General features: G+C 45.4%; 1 protein-coding gene across 1 annotated transcript in view; it reads right to left on the bottom strand.

Moving 5' to 3' along the window:
* Nucleotides 1–21,997, bottom strand: part of LOC310748939 (ectonucleotide pyrophosphatase/phosphodiesterase family member 7-like) — a 65,408-nt gene extending 43,411 nt beyond the window's left edge. The window contains exons 1-2 of the mRNA XM_083585286.1: nucleotides 21,892–21,997; nucleotides 11,431–11,628 (exon numbers count right to left, since the gene is read on the bottom strand). The gene's annotated coding sequence lies outside the window, so the exon portion shown is untranslated. The remainder of the gene's footprint in view (nucleotides 1–11,430; nucleotides 11,629–21,891) is intronic.
* Between the last annotated feature and the right edge of the window lie 29 nt (nucleotides 21,998–22,026).

Genomic DNA, 22,026 nt, shown 5'->3' with positions numbered 1-22,026 from the left:
ATGTAAAAAGTGAAATTTATTGAATCCGAGCTCGTGCTAATGTTCAATAAATCACGCCTTTGGAGATTTTAGGTGAAGTTGGCGATAAATACTAGGTTTAAATTACCGTTTATGTGAGTCTGGCAAATTGGAGGAATCTTTTTCTTTCCCAAGGTTACATGCTCAGGATGTGACCCGATCACCCCCAGATTGCATTGTTTCAAATATGCCCCCCTCCACTTTGACTGCTCATAAGAACCAGTATCTCTGGAGTGTGTAGGCTAGAGGGCGTGTGTTGTTAACAGATGGGGGAACTGAATAAGTGGAAGAAATAGAGAAATGTTCAATAGCCTTTTCTGTTTTCGCTATTGGGGGCTCATGTGCAGGGATGAATATTATTGGAAGTCCAGGGTTGCAATAATGTCTCCTCTCACCTACACCTTAATTTGGGGGATGTGTTTTGTGAGTCGTGAAATTTTGGGGCAGGGTAGACCTTGGCCTTTAATTATATATGTTTACCAGTCACCTTGGATGATAAACCTCTAGGCTAGAAGTAGCCAATGCAGTACAATCTATAAGTTGTTGGTATATAACTCCCCTGTGGGAATACAACTTTCGCCTGGGTCTGAAGTTCCACATCCCTGATTGTTGGTGATCATTCTTGGGTGGGGTGTGTGTCGTTACTTTGTTGCCGAGTAATTTTTGTGGATGAACAAATTTTAAAGATGTTTTATTTTAATGGGTTTTTTTTTTACTATATAATTTGTACCCTGCTGTCCCTGTAAATTGTTCTGGGACTTTCCTTGGACACTTAAAGTTGTCAGGAGTAAAGCAATGGTGCTTCCAAAAAGTTACCTGAACCAGTGTGTGTTGGGGGGGGGGGTGATAGACAGGAAGTATATCTGAAGGAGCGTCTCCACCCCCATTGTTCTACCTGGGCAATGAGGTCCAGCACTGAGGGCCTTCTGGTGGTTCCCTCACTGAGAGAAGCCAAGTTACAGGGAATCAGGCAGAAGGCCTTCTCAGTAGTGGCACCTGCCCTGTGGAACGCCCTCCCACCAGCTGTCAAAGAGAACAACAACTACCAAACTTTTAGAAGACATCTGAAGGCAGCCCTGTTTAGGGAAGCGTTTAATGTTTGATGCATTACTAATTTTTAATATTTGGTTGGAAGCCGCCCAGAGTGGCTGGGGAAGTTGTATTAACAACAACAACAACAACAACAACAACAACAACAACAACAACAACAACATTGTTGTTATTATTCCTCTTCACTGACTCCTTCCCTTTTAGCAACAGCTGGTTGGCACTTACTTTCATATTTTACTTCTTTCCTGCATCTTCTCCAAGTTTGGTATCGCATTGATATGAGCTGGCATATGCTAGTGTTAACTTTCCTCTTGGCCATTTGTAAAACCTATGCACAAAATGACTTTATAGAATCATTGAATTGTAGAGTTGGAATGGACCACAAGGATCACCTAGTCCAACCCTCTGCAATGCAGGAATCTTTTGCCCAAAGTGAGACTCCAACTCACAACCCTGAGATTGAGTCTCATGCTCTACCAACAGAGCTATTGTTGGCCACAAGTAATAAACTTTAAGTTTATTTTATCCTTCCAGCCAGCAGTCTTATCAGACTATTTCATTCTGCACATGGTTGAAACCACTCTGAGATCTACAGATGAAGGGCAGAATACAAATTTAATAATAATAATGATAATCTTTACCAAACTCCATTGAAAGCAATACATGAAGGCATTGGCACTGCATTGAATTGGCCTTGTTAACTAGTCTGTGCTGTGAAATTCCGGTACGGGGAGGACTCTTAACTGAAAACAAAGCACACCCATTGGAGGAAATTCCCTTTCTAGCATTAGCTCATTTCTTAATGAGCCTAAGAAATCAGGGAGGGGGGGAAGTGGGTCTAGCTTCCCACCCCCCAGCAATTATTACCTCCTCTGCAGAGTTGACATGCACAATGATCATCATTACTGTGTCATGTTTTATTCACTGCTCTGGCTTTAATGATATTGCTTAAAAATTGAAGTTGCTAGCATGTGCCTTCATCTCTAGGCTAATAATGCCTGTTCAATGTCTGCTCCGTGCTTGATGTTTCTGGTCGGGATTATAGTGGTGGGAGTGGTACCAGGATATTCAAAGAGCACTCCACACTCCCAGGGATACAAACAGCCCTAGGCAAAATGAAACCACCTCTGTGCCAGAAGTAAGCATTCTACCAGGGAAAGGGGAGTTCAGGTTACCCACCAGGGGGGTGTGGGGTGTGGGGTGGGAATGCTTTCCTGACATCTTGGCAGGTGAATTTCTGCGGCTTATGACAGTAGTGGGGAAGAGACCAGCATGGTGTAAACAGACACCCTCCAAGTTTCCCTATTTTCTAGGGACGTCCCTGATTTAGAGAAGCCGTCCCGGTTTCTGATATGATCCTGGAATGTCCCACTTTTCCTTAGGATGTCCCTATTTTCATTGGAGAAATGTTGGAGGTTATGGAGTTATTCAACCCCTGAGGCATCTGAAGGCAGTACTGTATAGGAAAGGTTTTTTGTTTAATGTTTTATTTAAAGCCCTATACGGCCTCGGTCCAGTATATCTGAAGGAGCGTCTCCACCTCCATCGTTCTGCCCGGACACTGAGGTCCAGTGCCGAGGGCCTTCTGGTGGTTCCCTCACTGTGAGAAGCCAAGTTACAGGGAACCAGGCAGAGGGCCTTCTTGGTAGTGGCGCCTTCCCTGTGGAACACCCTCCCACCAGATGTCAAAGAGAACAACAACTACCAGACTTTTAGAAGATATCTGAAGGCAACCCTGTTTAGGGAAGCTTTTAATGTTTGATGCATTACTGTGTTTTGATATTTTGTTGGGGTATAAATAAATTATTATTATTATTATTATTATTATTATTATTATTATTATTATGACTTTACATATGTTGGAAGCTGCTCAGAGTGGCTGGGGCAACCCAATAAGATGTGTGGAGTATAAATAGTAGTAAAATTATCATTATGGGATGGGACACCCCTATTTTCATTGGGGAAATGTTGGAGGGTATGTAAAGACACCAATAGACCCAATCCAATACTCCTGCCTTGTCTCTCCCTCCCACAATGGTGTTCTCCCTGCAACCTTTCCCCTCTCCCTGCTGGTAAGTAGTAGTGACTCAGCTGCTGGGAGGTTTGGTAAGTGTCTCCACCCCACCAGGTCAGCAGGTCCTGTTACCCACTTCAGCCTCAGGTCAACAATGTCTTTCTTCCAAACATTTCTATTAGTTGCCTTTTACTGAATGCCTTATTACAGGATGACCTGGTCATCATTGTGGATTTTGTATGGTGAACCCCCAACCAAGCTGGTCTCTAAGATTCCAGTCTTGAGTCTTGCCTTTGTGGCCTTAGGAACATGCCTGATTTGTTACAGGGGTCAGATCCTGCTGCTGACGTCAGACAGCAATACCATTGGCTTCTAACAAAGGTGGTTGTAGGTACCCACCCACCTGTCTGGCTCCTGCACAACTCACTGGCTACACTGAGGGCCACCTCCCTAATACCATAAGGCTCTGTGGCACAATGCGTTGGTGCGTTTTGCTCTTTACCAGAAGGTGGATGTTTTGAGTGCATGCAGGGATGGCTAGGGGCAAGATTCCTGCATTGCAGGGGGCTAGATGATCCTCGTGGTCCCTTCCAACCCCACAATTATATGGCTGGGCACATGCTGCCCCCTCCCAAGACTGGCAAAGGAGCCAGCACCTCAAGATTACCACTGCTCTCATTTTGCATGGAACATCCAAGAAGATTGTAAGCAGCATGCAAGAATTCTCCGTTTGCACTGGCCTTATATATGTCCCACAGGATGAGCTCCAAGCTTGATCAAACTGGCATAACAGGAGTGGTCCCTTAAGCCGGTTTATCTGGCAGTGGCAGGAGCAGCAGACAACCACAGTTGCAATTTCTCACAGTGCCTCTGATGAAGCCTCCTTCTGAGGCACCATGAGATGGCAGCTCCCAGACCCAGGGGTCTGGTGCTTGTTCCAAGTGAGGTGGATTCTTACCTCAGGCTCGGGAGTGAAATGCAACCCTCTGGGCCTCTATCTGGCCCTTGGGACTTTCTCCAGGTCACACTCCTCACTGGTCCTGCTCTGCCCCTTCCTTGTATTGTTAACCATGACAATGCCTCTTGCTTGCCTGAATAAAGGCTTCTGAGATGGGTATGTGTGGATGTAGAAATCTGACTTTTGTGTGACTGGAATGTAGCCTATTGTATCCAGCAGGTGTGGGGAATCTTTTTTGGTCAGAGTGCTGCATTCTCTTCTGGCGATCTTTTGATGGCCACATGCCAGTGGTGGGCAAGGCCAGAGGCAAAAGTGGGCGGAGCAATGAATGTAAATATTGCAGTCTACTAGTTTCTACATGCACACCCTTCTCTATCCTCCATCTCATCCAGCCTTGGGTCCCCAGCTGTTGTTGGACTACAACTTCCATCATCACTAGCCAGCAAGCCCAGTGGTTAGCGATGATGGGAGTTGTACCGTAGTCTAACAGCAGCTGGGGGCCTGAGATTGGAAAAGGCTGATGCAGACAAGTAAGAGGCAATATCAGAGTCTAAGGACACATGTTCTGGCCAGTTGGAAACTGTTGAGGGAAATGAGGAGCACCAGTGAGGGGTATGGCTGGAGAGAGTTATATGGCTGGGGAGAGTTATGTGGGTCAGAGAGAAAGGGCATGAGGTTCTCCCACTCCTTGTCTAAAGGTCTCATCAATTACTCCATTCATTTTTGTCTCTGGCCACACCTTCCTCTAGCATGTGGCCCTTGCAAGGTTGTCCATGAGATAATGTGGTCCTTAGACTGTCCAGGGCTGGCATTGGTAAGGGCCCCAACTGGGGCCAAGGAAATGCTGCCAGCTGCTACCAGGCATATGATAGGTCTGAATAGGACAGCTCCTTTAAAACAAACAAACAAACAAACAAAAACAAACAAACAAACAAACAAACAAACAAACAAACACAAGCACCCCACACTGGCTCCACCCTGCAAGGTCTTCTCTCTCCGACTGTCTTCAGCTTCTGCCAAGGACCAGTCCTTTGACTTTGCCCAGTAGATATTGGCTGCGGAGTAGTTTATAGCTCTTCCTTAACATTGCCGAACAGCAATATCATTATCTGGCACACGAGTCAACCTTGTGTTATCCGAAATGTCGCTGACTGGTAGGGTGGATTGAAACAGTTGACAATACAGCCTCCCCCCCCCCCCAATTTATGGCCAGATAAATGTTAAGTAGTCAGCTTTCCAAGGTGTGTAAGAGGCTATTGCTTTTTAAATCCGATCAGCATTAATTGGCGTTACGTAACTCTATCCCGTAGGTGGGGTAATCAATCAGTAGAGGGCAAGAGAACAATTTGTGCTCAAGAGTACAGGTAGGGAACCTGCACCCCATGGTTTCATTTTATGGTGAATTCACATGTGGGGAATATTGCCTTAGTTTTCCTGATTATAAAATGGAACAGAAGTGCTAGCTTTATAATGTTCCTTTCACACTGCAGTACCTGTTGTATATATAACGGTGGCTTTTTGAACAATATACTGGTATGTTGTGCTAAATTTCATTCACACGGGTGGGTGTGGTGTGGCACAACAACAACAAACATCATTGGACAACTTCCCTACGCCCTCCACCCTTTCCTCACATGCCTGCTTCTGTTTCCCCATGACGGTAAAGAACTATATGCTGTTATACCTCCTCAGATTTAATCACTTTACTCCCACAATTTCCTGGGTTAAGGGGTATGCAAACTTGTTTTTCCCCCTGTAATGAAATAACACAGAAATGAGCACTAAACATGCACTGTATTCCATTAGTGGAATAATATGGAACATGAGATTTAAGGAAATAGAATTTACCCAGGTAAATGCTGCCTAGGTAGACTTCTCCTTTGATCCAAGAGGACTTTCATATGTGCTCATGAACCACTGAACATTTCATACTAAAGTTTGCATTTCATACTCAGGGTAGTTAAAAAATATTGTGTCAACATCCTATTGTTTGAATTTGGGAAGGGAGGAGGGGGAGACCCCTCTAAAAGTGCTAATGAATTTGACAAACCTCTTCCCATCTCCTCCACAATTGCTTGTAACTTTTATTTATGACAACTTTAATGTCTCCCCATGTGGCAAGAATAAAAATAAATGGGAGAGAACATCTGGCAGATTTATTTCTGGTATTATATTTTCTTGCATGCAAAGATTCGAGGCATAGGCATTCCTCTTGCAATACTGCTGTCCTCCAAGAAAGCAAACACTTTCTTAGGTTGAGGGCACTGGCAGGGAGTGGGGACTGTGGAAAGGGGGACTGCTTGGGCCTGAGAGTATTATTTTTAGCCTGCCCTTGGTGCAAGGCACTCCTGACACCATACACCGGGAACATTATCCCATTTGATCCCGACAATGCCCCTGAGATAGGTTGAGTTGAGGGGAAAATTAGATGTTGCATGAAATGAATCCAGCTCCACTGCTATCAGTGGTGGCTGGTCCTCCTTAGGACTTATAGGGCGAAAGGCAGGGAGACCAACAGTAGGTGGCGATATAAACCAATGGCGGGCAGAGCCACCCCCTAGACTCCTCATAAGGAAGAAGGTTGGCTGAGGGCAGACTGAAGTTGCAGGGACAGTGTCCTATTTGCCCTAATAGACAAGCCTCCACTGCCTACTGTAATGTATAATACAGGAGTTGGCAGCCTCTAACCTTCCCGATGCTGTTGGACTCCAACTCCCAACAGCCCCTAGTCAACTTGGCCACAGGTTTCCCACCCCTGATCTAGCAGGTCAGCCTTATCTTGACATCATGTCCTTCTGGACCACTGATCCATTTCATTGGCTCCCTCTGAAACACAGGACAGAGAGGGCTTAAATACACAGTACTGCCATTTTTGATAGGGCCATTTCCTTGCTGTTCATCCATGTGTATAACCAGCTACCCCCCCCCCCAAAGTTCAAGTACTGCAGAAAGAGGGAGAAAAGCACCACTCTTTCACTAGTGAAAGCCCAGATGAGTTCACCTGAATCATAGTTGGAAGGGACCCTGTGCATCATCTAGTCCAACCCTCTGCAAGGCAGGAATTCTCAAGACGTGGTCCCCCATCCAGTTTGAAACCATACCAAACTCTGCTTAGCTGTGCAAATGTGCCAGCTGCTTCACCACTAATCTTTTGCAAATATAAGCATTTTCAAATTTAGCTTTATAGTAAAAGGACAAGAAACTAGATTACAAAGCAAAATAAAAGGCAGAATTGACCAAAATATAGAATTCCATATATTTTGGAATTCCATATTTGAATTCAAAATATTTTGAATTCCAATATTTGAGAGCACCCACTCTCCTTGTTTCAGCAGGACGCTCTGGGCTTCATGGTTTGAAGGCACATGACATGACAAGTCTGCCAAAGCTGAGCAGATCTGAGTCTGGTCAGCTCTTGGATGGGAGATCACATAGGACTCCTGCACACGCTGTTTTGATTTCCATCATGGATGAAACTGGTGTTTGGATGGGAGATAAGGTAAAAAAGGGTAGTGTTGGCGCCACAATGTTGGGGGTCCTCAAGCAGGACTGTTTCACTTCGGTTGTTTCCCTTAAGCATCAAGAGGTAAGGTACACAACCCTCAAATCATATCATGCTACCTCCGTTTTTCTTGGGTGCACAGCAAAATCGGCATAGAGGCTTTTGTGGAGCTTCAGATCCTTTCCCAGTCTTTGGTCCCTTCCCAAATGTCAGGCTCTGGAGTGTATTTGTTACATTTTATATCACATCTTTCTTCCAAGGAGCCCAACGTGGTATGTGTGGTTCTTTCCCCTCCCCAGTTTATCCTCACAACAACCTTGCGAGGGACAGTGATTGGCCCTAAGCCACTTTGTGAGTTTCATGGCTGAACAGGAATCTGCACCCTCGTCTCCCACGTCGTAACCACTGCACCACAGTACAGGCCCTGGGCATCCATCTCTCTCTCTCTCTCTCTCTCTCTCTCTCTCTCTCTCTCTCTCTCTCACACACACACACACACACACACACTGCCGCTGCCTTTAATTCAGCTCAACTCCTCCTTCAGCATGGGAAATCTTTCTAGATGTTGTCAACTTGACGGGGCACCATGCTGTGAAGATAATAGAAGGCCTTCATTGGGTTGACCATGAAATTGACCCGAATAAGGACCCGAGGGCTGGATGGTTATCTGTGAACAAAAACCACAAGCAGAACATTGCTCTTGCTGTTAATAGGCATCGCTCCCCCCTCCTCCACCCCACCTTTCTCCAAAGGTGACTCTTTAATGAGTTTTGATGACTGCACACTGAGTTTATGGCATTGCATGGGGAGAGCGGAGAGCTTTCTCCTCCTGTTGATGTATTTAAAGATTTGTAAGCGCTAGGAGGAGGGAAATCATCTGTTTGGTGGTGTTGATGGGCACCTGCAGTGTGAATTTATGTACGGTTCAAAAACTCAGCAACCCTCCTCCCCTTTCCCAGCTCTGCTAAGGTGATCTGGATAGTGCTTCATGGGGTGGGGGTGGGGAACAGCCGTATTTCATATCATGCGTGCAATATAAAAAGAATGCAATAGCAGCACCATGCAGGAAGTATGAGGTAACTGGCAGAGAGGGGAGTCAACAGTGTAGACTTTAAAATTGGGATCTACTGTGAGCAGAAACTGTTGTAGGACTGGAGCGGAAAACTGCTGCCTCCAGTTCCCCCACCTCATTAACTGGCTGCATAATCGGTGTATATGTGTGATTTGTACATATTCTAAGTGGGGCTGCAGAAGGGGCAGTATGGAAAATATCTCTCCTGCCCCGCTCCCCCGGCCCGGTGGGGAAGACTCATTGAGAAGCCCTTACAGAGTTTGTCCCGTACATCATGAAGCACTTTGCCTCAGGTGCCGAAACGTCTGACTGCTCCTGAGTAGCTGACTTAGTAGCTGCCAACTCTTTGAGCTATCGGATACACGTTTGGTAGTTTGGGAAAACGTGAGCGCCAGCCATAAAGTGGAAGCTGCAGGGTGTGTGGCATAGTGCACAATGACTGCTACATCTAAAAAAGACAGAACTGTGTAGGCATTTTCTTCTATCTCATGCATTGTGGATCTGGATATTTACTGATACCTTTTGCAGGCACTTTAAGAGGGGCTGGTGGTTGCCCACAGGCGGCCTGCTGGCGACTCCTGACCTAGGTCAGTCTACTATGCCTCAGACTTTCTTACTGTCCTTAACCATTATGATGTCTGCTACACAGGGCAGGTGACGGAACAAGCAAGGTGGGGACCAAGAGGTCTGCGGTTCTGGAACAGACCGGTAGCTAAGGCCAGCCAGGTAGTTAGGGTAGACTGAGAGTGTGTGTTTTGCCCAAGGTTACCCGGTGAGTTAATTAGAATCCTTCTGACAGCCATTAGCATTATGTGCGCTTCACCTTTACTTGACAAATCACCAGTGACAAAAGCTGTTTGCTGCTGTGGGCGCTCAAGCAATGAGACCTTGTACTTATTTTAAGATTTGCACTTTTGGAGGTAGGGTGGGATAATGTGCAAACAATTTGTGCTTTGGAAGCAATTGGCTGGACAGGGCAAAACCAACTGGTGAGCTTGTTTATTTGTTCCATCTATAGGAACATAGGGCGCTGCCTTGAACTGATCATTGGTTCATCTAGTTCAATATTGCCCACACTGACTGGCAGCAACTCTCCAGGTTTCAGGGAGGTGACATTCCCAGTCTTACTTGGAGATGCCAGGGATTGAACCTGGGACCTTCTGAATGCAAAGCAGACACTCTACCCCTTTGTCTCCTGTTGATCCATCTTGTTCAGTATTGTCTCCATTGTGGTCTTTCCCCTAAGCAGAGGTCCAAATGTTCCCAGACTTTTGACTGCTGCCGTGTAGGACCCCTTCTTGCATGCACCAAAGGTGTGGGTGTCAGGGGAGGCTGTATGGCTGCAGGTCCTGACTTCTCTCCACCTCTAAACCCATGAGGGACTTTGCAACACACCAGTCATGGTTTCTGCAAAGAATTCTGGGGACTGTGATTTGTTAAGGGTGCTGACAGTTGTTAGGAGACTCTTATTCCCCTCACAAGGCTACAATTTGTAGAGTTCCCCATGAAGCAGGATTGACTGTTAAACCACTCTGGGAACTTTCTGATGGTAAGAATTGTTCAATAGTAGAATGGACTACCTTTGGCTAAATTAAACCATGGTCTTTTAAACTGTATGTGTGTGTGTGTGGGAAAGGGTTATTGTTTTTGTTTGTTACTCTGGTATGCTTTTTTGTGTTTTTATATTGTAAACCATCCTGAGATCCTTGGATAAAGGGTGGTATAGAAATTTAATAAATACATAAATAATGAAGTACATTGGAATGCGGTGGACTCTCCTTTGGAGGTTTTCAAACAGAGATTGGATGGCCAACTGTCCTGGATTCTTCAGCTGCTATTCCTGCATTGCAGAATTTGTACTGGATGGTCCTTTTGGTTCCTTCCAGCTTGGCAATTCTATGATTCTATGACAGCCCTTTAGATACTTGAAGATGGCTACCATATCACCCCTCAGTCTTTTCCTAGCTAAACATACCCAACTCTCTCTCAAACGTTCCTCATAAGGCTTGCTTTCCAGACCCTTGATCATCTTGGTCACCCTCCTCCTCTGCACATGTTCTAGCTTGTCGATATCGTTCATAAACATTGGTGCCCAGACCTGGACACAATCCCTCAGGTCAGATCTGATCAGATTGATTCAGATTATTCCGTTGAAAGAGTTGGACGGCCAGTCCTGGGTTCAGAGTCTGGCAGTGTAACATATCCTCTATGGGGAGCTTCTCCAACTCCCAGACTATATCTGGCTGCTTTTGGACATCTGAAACCTTATGCTTTGCATTCCACCTCTGGTTCTTTGCCCCCTTTACAGCACTCTCTGAAATATGCTTACTCAGAAATGGGCTTCCTCCCAAGGAAGTGTGTCTTTCTGTAGGAGGCTCCAAGCAGCAGGCAGTGTGAGAAGATTCAAAGGGTTTTCACTCTGCCTGGCCATCTCCTCATAGCGAGACTTCTCACTTCTCTCTGGCTTCAAATATATCACCTTGGAAACATTCCTAATTACTGCAGATCAGAAGCCAAACATCACATAATAGACATGATTTCAGTAAGTGTAAATGCACTACGGTCTAGGGTTCATTTCTTTGCACCTCTGGCCAAGTTGTGTCTTGGGTTTCTGGCTTGCTTGCTGCACCCATCACTCTGCTAGTGAAGTTTCTAGATCTGTGTGCAAATGGGCCCCTCAGAATTTTCCACCCTATTTGCAGGCAAAGAAATTTGGTGGACTGTGTTTGCATGTGTTCTGCCAAATTTATCCAGTGGGAGGAGAATAGTTCCTTAAGGTGGGACTTGAAGGAACAGGAACACAGTTTGCACTTTACCTAAGAGAAGTTCTTTGCTGCTGCCGTCTCCAGTTAGTGCAATATCAGTCACCGTGTGACAGTCTGGCCAGCATTCTGCGCTTTCAACAGTGCCCTGGCCCTAGCGCCATTTTGGGGCATTGTGGGTGGGTGGTGAAAACGGGGGCTGCCATGCCAAAAATGGAGAATATTTGCAGAAAATTCTGCAAGCATTTCTTTCTGGGGAGAAAAAGAAAAACCTCAATATATCCCCCCTCCAAACAAACAAAATAAAACAAAACCAACTGAGAAATTTCAGCTTAACTCTAGAAATTTCAGTTAAATTCCCTGTTAATTGGCACACATTCATTCTACTAATTATATCAGAGTCCAAGCTCAAAACCCTCTAGAATCCCTCCTTTTCCTCCCCCTAGATGTTTTCATCATCCATAGATTTATGGAATGCTGCGTTGTTCCCCATAGGCATCCATCAGGCACATTATTACTGTTGCTCTGTCCTTTTAATTGCTTTTTTCAGAGAACTCCCTTCAGCCCAATTATACTCGGGGTGTTTTTGTTTATTAACCAAAACACATCTGCAAATTGATGCCGTTACCACTAGTTAAACAGGCTGTAAATCAACTGACTATCTCTACTGAGGGGGTGCCAAAAGATCATTGTAGCTTAGCTTCACTGCTCAGCCTATGGGCTGTATTCAGAGTTCAGGGTTTGTCATGATAGGCCAATCATACGGATATTTGATAGGTCTAGCAGCCAATAACCACTCTGGGCTTAATGAAGTTACTTGGGGGTGCGGCTTCTTTAGAAAGGAATTTGTCTGACTTCTCAGAGTTCCCTGGGATAGAGGGATTGGTTGTTAAAGCGCTCTGGGAACTGTAGCTCAGTGAGAATCTCCTGACAATTCTCAGCACCCTTAAACTATAGTTCCCAGGATTCTTTGGAGGAAGCCACAACTGTTTTAAAGTGGTATGATACTGCTTTAAATTTATAGTGCAGATATGGCTATGCTTACCTTCAACAAAATGGTGGTCCCATGTGCCTTATGATCAAACCCTGGGACCCTCTATTACAATATTTTTTGTATCATTGCATAAAATACCATATTTTTCGCCCTATAGGATGCACCGTCCCATAAGGCGCACCTAGTTTTTGGGGGGGAAATAAAGGGGAAAAAATTATTCCCCCCCCGGCGCGGGGCTGGGGCGGGGGAGGCCCGAGCTTCCCCCGACCCCAGCCCCCAAACAGGCAGCTCTCTGCAAGCCGTGGGAGCCCAGCGCTGGCTTCTGCTGCTTGCTGAGAGGTCCGCGAAGCCTGGGTGCGCTGATCTCAGCGCGCGCAGGCTTCGGCATGCTGGCAACTCTCCGCAAGCAGCGGGAGCACTCCCACTGCTTGCAGAGAGGTCCGCGAAGCCTGGAGAGCGAGAGGGGTCGGTGCCCACCGACCCCTCTCGCTCTCCAGGCTTCAGCAAAAGCCTGCATTCGCCCCATAGGACGCACACACATTTCCCCTTCATTTTTGGAGGGGAAAAAGTGCGTCCTATAGGGCGAAAAATACGGTACTTTCTTTTATACAAAACCACTCATCTTGCCCAAACATGTAATATAAATACAAAGTAAGATGGATTTTTAAATATATATGATAAATGTTTCTATATTAAAAAGAGATCACCAAGAATGATGACCCTAAATACCAGCTTCACATTATCAAAGTCAACTTAAGCAAATGTTCCTGGCTCCCATTTCAGAGAATAAATCTCTTCACCATTTCATATGACTCACATGGTTATAACAGCCAAGGGAGCTACAATCAAAAGATTGGCATTAACTCTGATGAACATCCACTCTTCATCTCCAGAGTAGAAAGGAAATTAAAGACAAAAAGAATTCTTTACAACTGTGTATTGGAAAAGTGGGTTTATCACAAGAAGGAAGCCAAGAAGTTTCCTTCAATCTTGGCAATGGGGAAGAATTGCTTCCATCATGGGCTGGGCCAACTCTCACACCCCAGAGGGCTTCCGTGGGAGCTGTTGCCTGGCAACTGGCCACTTCTAGAAAGAGTAAGTGTGCCTCCATTATGGTCTGAGCAATGGTTAGCTGCTCAGTCCCTCAGTGGTTAAGAGTGGTGGACTTGTAATCTGGGGAACTGGGTTCGCTTCCCCTCTCCTCCACATGCAGCTGCTGGGTGACCTTGGGCCAGTCACACTTCTCTGAAGTCTCTCAGCCCCACTCACCTCACAGAGTGTTTGTTGTGGGGGAGGAAGGGAAAGGAGATTGTTAGCCGCTTTGAGACTCCTTAGGGTAGTGATAAAGCGGGATATCAAATCCAAACTCTTCTCTTTTTCATGCTTGGAAGAGGTACCATCTCATTCACAGAACACTTTAGAATTTCCACTGGGGTATGGCGTTGAACTTCACCTCATCACTGCAAGGGCATAGCTGTCAACTTTTCCCTTTTCTTGTGAGGAATCCTATTCGGAATAAGGGAATGTCCCTTAAAAAAAGGGAAAAGTTGACAGCTATGTGCAAGGGTGACGTGTGATTTTATTTTGTATCAAACGTTTTCCCATCACCTGACGGCCTCCTGACTGCCCAAGTTTACTGGTCTAACTAATAAACTTTGGCAAGTTGCAACGGCAACTTCCCCAGTTCAAGCCCCAGATCTCCTTAAGAAGACTTCTTGATTTACCTCACTTCCTGATCTAAGCAAGACACTTGTGGCACAGCATCACATTGGGACTGAACCTTAATCCTACCCCGCAGTTTCTTAAAGAAGCTGGCATTTGGCCCACTGCTCCTTCTTGGTAATCCACATGGAAGATCTCAGCCTGATATCTGCTGCATACATACTGAGAATATAGGAGCAGCTGAACCAGGGCTCCTGAATCAGTTCCTTCACACATTTCTCAGATGCTGCAGTTTGTAGCACACTGTCAACTTTTCCAAGGGGGATGGGGAGGGGAAAGTCAGCTCCTAGAGAAGAAACTTTCCTCCTGCAGTCTCCGAATCAGCAAGTCACACAGAACCAGAAAATGGAAACAAAGAGGCTTTCCTTGAAATAAGAAAGTAAGCACTTTGGAAAGAGCTGGGGCAGCAGAACGCTGCGGAGCCGAAGTATCGCTTCACTGAAGCCATTTTTTTTTGCCAGGCTTTCTTGTGGTTCTGTTTGCTTACTGCTTATGAAAAGCAATTTATAATTGTCATGGACTCATTGATTTAGGAACACCTGTGGTTTGAGGGCACATCACGGCTGCGGAACTCGACGGAACTAATTTAACATAAAACACACACCATCTTGTAGCTGCTGGGCTGGGAGCCTCCAGCACAGCAACCAACACAGAGTCTGATTCTTCACTTGAGCTGGGCACATCTTGACATGTAGATTCTATGAAGCCAAGTGCTAACTGTGCTCTGCCTGCTCCCATGCAGAGAGGAGGTGCGGATGAATCAGTCGATTTCTGGCCTGTGTCCCTTTCACACGTATTTAGGAAAGGGGGAGGAATGGTAATCTGCAGTCCCTGAAACAACGTGTGAACCAAAACACAGCTATCCTTCAAAATGTGAAGGTCACCAAATTTTGTGACGCAGTTTTCCAGTGAAAAAATGTGCATGTTAGGGGAAAGAGTGTATAAAAAGGCAAATATTAATGAAAATGGTGTATAACAATGCATGATATTCTTCGCTATATATATATTAGACATGCACACAAATGCTGGTGATTTTTATGCGGGCTTTCAAAATTAAAAAATCTCAAAGTTGAGGACTGGAAGTGCAGCAAGCTGATGATTAGGAGAATGAGAAACTGAAATGTCTATCCTGAAATCATCTGCAGTTTATTACAAAGATGGCTGTATGGAAATATGCATTTTAAAACTTATTTCTCTCTTCCATTCCTAAATGTGTATTTTCTAATAAAAAATGTTTCTAAGTATGCATTTTAAAAGCACAACTAAGTAACTATTTTGAGCCAAGCACCGTGCTGGGACATGCAGGAATCATGCACACTGGTAGCTACCCAAATCCCAATTCGTTTACTAGTCTTGGGAGTCATGGATTATATTCGAATTGCATACAAATTTTGTAGAGATTGTTTATCTCAAGCATTTTTGCCTCCAGGATTGGTGTAGGACTTGCAAGTCCTGGAACCAAATGCATAGCCTTTCTAATTCTTTTCCCTCCAGGATTGAGGGAACTTTGAAATGAGTCTTTTTCACAGCAGGCTTGGGTTTTAAACAGGAACACTGCAAGACTGCTGATCAAACACTTCAACAGTCAGAATCTACTAGGGACAGTTCTAATTCTCTGATATTTGTCCCTGATAAATAAATATGCAGTTAGGAGGGAAAAGGAGATGCATGTGCCTCCCCCTCTTGTTGTCAAACCACCCCCTACCCTGACAGCCCCAAATCACTCAGGGTAATCTGAAACTGCTGCAACCTGTTCTGGTCAAATCCTACGCCAACCCCAATTGGCTCAGTTCAGGATCCAGCCAGAACTAGTGCATAATCCTTTGCTTGTGTGTGTGTGTTCATGGGCTGAAGAACTTCTGGTCTTTAGGTCTCATGTGACCCCCCAGCCTAATTTTATGCAGATAAGTGGAAGGCTTAAAGAAACGAAAGGGCTTTTCTGGGAGGTGGGAAGCTGAAATGGATAGTACAATGGAAGGAGGGTGGAACTTTTTTGTAAGCAGAGAAGCTAAGCAGTGTCAAAAATAGAAATCGAAAGTGGGATGGAGGAGTGTCAGAAAGAGTGTGTGTGTGTGTGTGTGTGTGTGTGTGTGAGAGAGAGAGAGAGAGAGAGAGAGAGAGAGAGAGAGAGACAGACAGACAGACAGACAGACAGACAGAGACAGAGACACAAACAAATGGCAGGCTGTCCACATTTTGGCTTTAGCTCTGCTCACTGCCAGCATGCAGCCCTGACAGAACACAGCAGAGGGAATGAGACCTTCAGGGGACAAAAGTTTTCCCAACCTTGGCACAATTTCACCCATTGAGTTTTATAGCAGGCAGGGACTGAGGCCCACATGTCCCAGTTCTAAGGCCAACACACCAGCCACTGCCCCACACTGGTACCCCCTCCTCCTGCCCTGGGTGCAGTGCCATGGGCAAGTCAGGAGATACAGGCTCTCTCTGCCTTGCCCCTGCTAGAGAGTTTTAAAATAGGGATGCAAACACCCACATGGGAAGGAGCCATCTGTCAGCGGTCCCAATGGTAGAGAGCAGGAATGCGACAAACCACACTATCAAGAAGTGGAAAGATGTGGGATTTTTTGGGTAGATGCGGGATGATCATGTGCATCATGGGGCTGGAGCAATTGGACCACTCAAGCATTCAAGTTCACACTTCAGCAGGCCAAGGGGATTTCAAGCTAAGCAAGAGAGTGCTTATTTTTATGGAGCAAAACACTGCTAAGGAGGGCGGTGAGTCAGAGGATGAGTTCAGAAGGCAGCTGATAGTAAATAGATGTTTTACTACAGGGCTGGCGAGCCTCAGTCCCAGGGCCAAATGTGGCCCTCCAGGCTTCCCTGTTTGGCTCTTAAGACTTTGGCCACACCCCTTACTAGAGCTGCTTTTCACTCTCCCTAAGTGCTTTCTGTGTGGGACGTGGGTGGCGCTGTGGGTTAAACCACAGAGCCTAGGACTTGCTGATCAGAAGGTCGGCGGTTTGAATCCCTATGACGGGGTGAGCGCCCGTTGCTCGGTCCCTGCTCCTGCCAACCTAGCAGTTCGAAAGCACATCAAAGTGCAAGTAGATAAATAGGTTGCGCTGTGGCGTGAAGGTAAACGGCGTTTCCGTGCACTGCTCTGGTTCACCAGAAGCGGCTTAGTCATGCTGGCCACATGACCCGGAAGCTGTATGCCGGCTCCCTCGGCCAATAAAGTGAGATGAATGCCGCAACTCCAGAGTCAGTCACAACTGGACCTAATGGTCAGGGGTCCCTTTACCTTTACCTTAAGTGCTTTCTGTACTACCAAGATGCTCATGCCCAGAGGTGGGCATCTTTTCCCATGCTGAACCTCGGATTCCCTCCCTCTCCCCATCTTCCTCCTCATTCAGGATGATGGCAGGAGAAGGACAGTTCTCTTTCCCCAGCAGTTTGGATGGTCCACTTGCAGAAGGTTTTGGCTGCTGTGCCACAGGGCTGCAGACTGCCCACCTTTTTCATATGTGGTTCTCTCCCCCTCCTCTCCTCTCCTTGTATCCTCACAACAACCCTGTGAAGTAGGCAGTGCACAGGCTGGCTCCCTGCCTGACATCATTGGTCCTCTCTGCTGCCTCGAGGATGCTGCGTTTATGGGTACAGCTGGCTCCTTCTGTTAGACGATGAGAAAGTGTGACATTTTGGGAGCACTTCCAGAGAACAGCTTTCTCAAAATAGCAATCCAAAAGGCCCCCATTTCCACTTGAAAGCCATATGCTTTTTTTTTCCGAAGGAGCTTTGCTTCAATCCCCCTCATCCTTAACCCTGCATGGCGCTTTAGGAAATCAGATGGATGCAAATTTCCCATCCGGCAAGTCCCATTCAGATCTGGCTCTATTAGCTCATATTCCATCCTGCAGACTTGTCAGGCCTGTCTGAGGCAACCTGACAACTCTCTGGAGTTCACATCCTTTGGAAGGAAGGGGATAAACTGCAGTTTATCCCCTGCCAGCCATTTTTCATTCACAAACTGATGGTGCAAATTCGTTTCTCTTAAGAAGTAACTCTGATTCAACCGAGGCAGCAATGAATTGCAGATATAGCAAAATTTCAGCATAGGTGGGCAACTGACAGCCACCACCCAGGCCCTCATCCCAATTTCAGGTGAATGGCGAGGAGAAGTTAAATGGGAAAAGGAGAAGGAGAGAAAAGGGGTGCAAGAAAAAAAGGTGTTTGTGAGTATGGAGGTACTACTCACCTTTGGTTCTGGCACATCACTGGCTTGAACTATTGCTTTTTTCCTCCCAGCATGCCTTGGGACAACTTGCCAGCATCTAATCTAATTAGGCAGCAGTCCTAACACTGCATATCTGGGAGAAAGCCCAATTGAACTCAATAGGACTGACTTTTGAGTGGACAAAGTTAAGATGGCTTTGCTTGTTTTGCAGAGCTTCCTGGATTATTATCTGAAGACTGTAACAGACTACAGACTGAGCAACTTCTTCCCTCTCATCCTTGTGCTTGTTTTCTGACATCAAAGCCCAAGGAAAAGTTCTGTGAAATGCTAAAGCTTGCTCAGTGTTCTTGATTATTCATTGTCTTGAACAAATGTGCTGAATATTCAGTTTGCTGCCTTGAATGCATGCATACATAGCTTCACTTTGCCTGTTTAGCTTTTTTAAAAATCCTGTTTTTATTTAATAGGATTCATAGGCCACAAAATCTTCAAAATCTCTAAGGGGTTTACATAACATAAAATTACCAATATAATCAGATTTTAAAAAAAACAAGTTAGCCCTTTTTGGAATGAAAGCAGCAGATTTATTTAAAATGCATTATAATGCACATACTAAAATACACATCAAATGTACATTTGTGGGCAGGCCTGCTGAAACATAGTGTTTCAGCAGGCACCGAGAAGTTTGGTGAAGGTACCTGCCTAGTATCAAGAGATAGAAAGTTCCAAAATGTAGGTGCTAGCTATACCCTTTCTGGTGTAAACTGTCACTGGTAACCTAAATCTACTCCTCCCAATCTAAATTGAAATGTTAGTCCTGCAGAAGATGCAGTTTCTCCTGGGGGTGGGAGGGCTGTCATATTTGTAGTCAAAGCACTTTCCAAAGTATATCTGTGCAACCCCCCACCCGGGTTCAATCCCTAAGTGACCTGCAGAAACTGGAGCTGATGAATAAATTGAGCACAAGCACTTGCTTCTTCCTAAAACCTGACCCCTGTTGATTTGAAATTCCTCCCCCATCCCTTTCATCCCTCCATCCTGAAATTCCATGTGGCTGTTCTACCTACTACCCAAAATAAGCAGTCATGCTTTCAGTCGTGTTTCATTTAATAGAGACCATTAGGCTGTTCTGTTCAAATCAAGGCATGTTAGCAACCATAGAAAGTGTTGCAGTTAAGGACTTATAACTCTGCTTCCTGGCAAAAGCAGACTGACCAGTGCGGACGTTAACTGATAAATGCTTACCCATTACACAACCAAAAGCAGGAAATGGAGAAGAAAGAGCAGGGCATTTAAATGAGCCTTTTATCTTTGCCCTGTTTGTAAAGCAGGCATGGGGAACCTTTTGCAGCTCCAAGACCATATTCCTTGGAGCAACTTTCTGCAGGATGCATACCAGTGGTGGGTGTGGCCAAAGTGGGTGTGGCCACACCTCCCACTCTCCATCCTCTGTCTGGGCAAGCAAGAGGAAGCACCATAGTTTAAGGACACATTCCAGCCAGGTAAAATCACTAGAGGAAGGTGCACTGTAAAGACTCCTCAAAGGATTCCCAAACTGGAAACTGGTCCTGTTCTGTTTGGTTTGGCTTTTTTTTTTTGTCTTGCTGCAGAAACTGTGGCAGGTGGACCAAGAAAGAGCTCGGCAAGGATTTCCTTCAGACAAGTTCCTTAGCAATACAGATAAGTTGATTTCAATGCACAGCAGCTGTTGCTGACACAAGCTTTGAAGTTTGTTCCTAGCATGAAATCTAATGATGAATGAAACTGGAGATCTGGAACAGCCAGTACATTATTTGGAGGTGGTAGACGCAGATGGCAAGATAGAGGAATGCGGCAGGCATATGGTTAGGAGAACAGACCAAGAAAGTGAAACCGAAGGGAAGGAAATAAACAGGCAACCACTGACTGGTTTGGGCTGGATTTGTAGGGTTCTGGCTGCAGAGAAATTGTTTGCGAGCCAGAAGAGGGACTTAGCAGATCATGGTGGGTAGTGGATTGGGGGAGAAAATTGTTCAGTTTGCCTTTTAGTGGACACTTCCCAAATTTGCACTCCCCAAACCAATGTGAACTGATCTGTAACTGTACTTCAAAATTCTCACTTCTCTGAATTTTGCAATGCAGTTCTAAAAAAAACCATACAAAACTGCATGTCTTAGGGGAAAGTATACTAAAAAATGCATATGGTAGCGAATGCAACATACAAAAAAAGGACATTATATTATTGAAATGACTTGCAGAAGTTTATTTGTTTAGAGAAATGTATGCAAAAATGAGTATACACGTCTTTGTTTATATATACATGCATACATGAAAACTGATGCAGAAATGGGATGAATTGAATGTAATATTTGCTATTTGAAAAACTGAGATAAACCAAAACTGAGATTTGTCAATCTCTAGTGGTAGATTTCAGTCCTAATGCCAAGTCCTGTAGCCCAAGGCAGGATTTCAGCTCAGTCCTCCTTGGAGGTGCTGGGGATTGAAGCTGGTACCTTTTGCATGCAAAGCTGGTGCTCTGCAGCTGAGCAGGGATCTCCTTATATTCTTGTCTTCCATTTCTGGTGTGATGTCGTTCTGAGTTTCTCCATTTCCATCAAACTTCATTGGCCGCTGTTCACAACCGAAGCACTGTGTGGTGCAGCGATGCCTTATAACACTTTTCATTCTACAGCACATAACTGTGGGAAAGAGGAGTGCTTTGCACTCGTTTCACTGGGGGTGTCAGGAGCAGGTGAGCAATAACTCACACAGTGCCAGTGAAAAAACAAAACAGCTCAGGAGGGCAGGCCTAGTGAGCCCAGCAATTCTTCCTGGTATATCTTGTTCCTGTGAGGCAGTTGCCAGGACCAAAGATCTCCGCCTTCCCACAGCTCCCTAAGCTGTCTCCTCACCTGGTTCCTTCCCAAGTAATTTGAGTCTCCATCATCTTGCCTGTTTTTGCTCTGCCCTCTGAATACCTCTTCGAGTTCTGGGAGGTCAAGAGGGAGGGAATCTGCCAGTCACAGCCTGCCTCATCTCTGCCTCTCCTCTCCTTCCTCCGCCTCTGTCTCTGATTCTGAACTGCTCTCTGCCATAGCCTTTTCCTGTTCACTAAACCCTGTTACCTCTTCAGTAATAATAAATAGACACAGGAAAAAGTAAAATATACAGAAAGGTACAAAATCCATAAAACAGGCCCAGTAAATAATGAACCACCCAACAGATCCATCACGAAGCAAACAAAACTAAGCTGCAAGGAAGAAAACAATTAGAATTTTCAATATTAGCAAGAACATGGATAAAGAAAACAGGACATTGAACTGACTGAACAACAAAATTGTCTTGGCAACATTTCCCAACTTATTTTTTTTTCTGGGGCAGTCCATTTATTCCTCCCCTCGGTCTTCCACACTAGGGAGGCTCCATTGTCTGTCCAGGGACTCTCAGTAGGCAGCTTTTGCACCCTTCGCTCCTCCTCTGCAACTCACCCAGGCTCCCACCCTGCATGGTATGATGAATTGTTGCTCATCCACAGCAAGAACTGCTCACTTCTTTTCCATGCTAGTAACAGAACATAAGTCAAACACAGAAGAGAAAGAAGGTGCCAGTGGGCCTTGCTTCTTACCATGTTTTGGCCTGATGGCAGAACTCACAGGAGAAGCAGCAAGGCTGGATGAAAGTTACTGGATCACAGAAAGTGCTGGGTGATCAATTTGCTCCAACAATGGTTGGGAGGAGACTGAGATCTTTGATGCCTCTG

This window comes from Podarcis filfolensis, assembly GCF_964270895.1.
Source record: "Podarcis filfolensis genome assembly, chromosome: 14".
In the NCBI taxonomy this organism is placed as follows: Eukaryota; Metazoa; Chordata; class Lepidosauria; order Squamata; family Lacertidae; genus Podarcis; species Podarcis filfolensis.
Note: the sequence above shows the minus strand (reverse complement) of the source record. Positions and strands in the feature narration are given on the sequence as shown.